General features: G+C 39.8%; 1 protein-coding gene across 1 annotated transcript in view; it reads left to right on the forward strand.

Moving 5' to 3' along the window:
- Nucleotides 1-1542, forward strand: part of LOC107691728 (E3 ubiquitin-protein ligase Praja-2-like) — a 16169-nt gene that overhangs the window by 12610 nt on the left and 2017 nt on the right. The gene's annotated exons all lie outside the window — the stretch shown is intronic.

A 1542-nucleotide genomic window follows, 5' to 3' on the forward strand; every position in this document is an offset into this window, starting at 1 on the left:
GTAATAAACACTTTTCTCTCACTTCCGCTGACTGTCATACACTGAAGCAGTTCCGGCGGATAAACACAGTCTAATTATTCATTTTTGGGTGAACTAACCCTTTAATGGCACTCAGCGGGTGTTGCAGTGCATCAATCCAAAAGAAGTTAAATAAAAAGAGCCCATCCATAATAAAAAGTGTCTCACACAGCTCCGGGGGGTGAACAAAGTCCTCCTGTAGCGAATCGATGCGTTTTTATAAGAAAAATATCCATATTCAAAATGTAATAATCACTTTAATCTAGCTTGCGTCAACAGTTGCACACGGAAGCAGCTCCGGGAGGATGACGTATGAGTTCAGCGTTGCGAAAACCAATGTTTGTTTACAGGAGCAAAGGAAGCAAAGTTTCCTTACTTTAGCAAAGGAAACCAGCCTCCTCTTGGCTTATATCGAAATCCTCCGACATTCTTCTTTACAAATCCTCGTTTTGTACTTCTAATTCGTGACCGTTGTTTTTTTTTTCATCTCTCCGCTGCGTTTCCGCATTCGTCACTTCTGAGCGGCGCATGCGCAACGCCGACGTCCTACGTCATCAGCCCGGAACTGCTTCCATGTACAACAGTGAGCGCAAGCTAGATTAAATTGATTATTATGTTTTAAATATGGTTATTTTTCTAAAAAAAAACAAAAACGAATCGATTCGCTACAGGAGGACTTTGTTCACCCCCCGGAGCCGTTTGTATGAACGGATGTGTTTATTTCACTTCTTTTGGACTGATGCACTGCAACACCCGCTGACTGCCATTAAACAGCTTGGAAGATCAAAGACAATTTTTAATAGAACTCTGATTGGATTCATCTGAAAGAAGGAAGTCATATACGCCTAGGATGGCTTGAGGGTGAGTAAATAAGGGGCAAATTTTCATTTTTTTGGGTGAACTATCCCTTTAAGACACAATCAACACTGTATGGTATTGAGATAATTCATGGGCTAATTTTCATTTTTGGGTGAACTAACCCTTTAACGCCCAAAAAACTTTCCACTCCCATTGGCACTTTTATGGCATTGGTCTCTCACGCTAATTTGCTTTGTTTAGTAAATGTGGCCCATGGACTTCAATGGATGGACTATAATCTTTGAGGTATCAATATATCTATTTTACGATTTCAATAAATCTTAATTTGTGTTTTTACAGTCTTCTAGGTTTGGAACAACCCATTGGAGTGTCAGTAAATGATGACAGAATTTTTTGTGAACTATTCCTTGAAGATTAGAATGTTATAATGACATAATTACAGTATCTCACAGAAGTGAGTACACCCCTCACATTTTTGTAAATATTTTATTATATCTTTTCATGTCTAAACCGCTGGCCACAAAAGTGAGTACACCCCTAAGTGAAAATGTCCAAATTGGGCCCAAAGTGTAAATATTTTGTGTGGCCACCATTAGGGTTGGGTACCGAAACCCGGTACCAATAGAAATACCCAATTAGCCATTTTCTCTCCCCGGTGTCATGTGACTCATTAGTGTTACAAGGTCTCAGGTGTGAATGGGGAGC

The sequence above is a fragment of the Sinocyclocheilus anshuiensis genome, unplaced genomic scaffold (assembly GCF_001515605.1).
Source record: "Sinocyclocheilus anshuiensis isolate Anshui unplaced genomic scaffold, SAMN03320099.WGS_v1.1 scaffold246, whole genome shotgun sequence".
NCBI lineage: Eukaryota > Metazoa > Chordata > Actinopteri > Cypriniformes > Cyprinidae > Sinocyclocheilus > Sinocyclocheilus anshuiensis.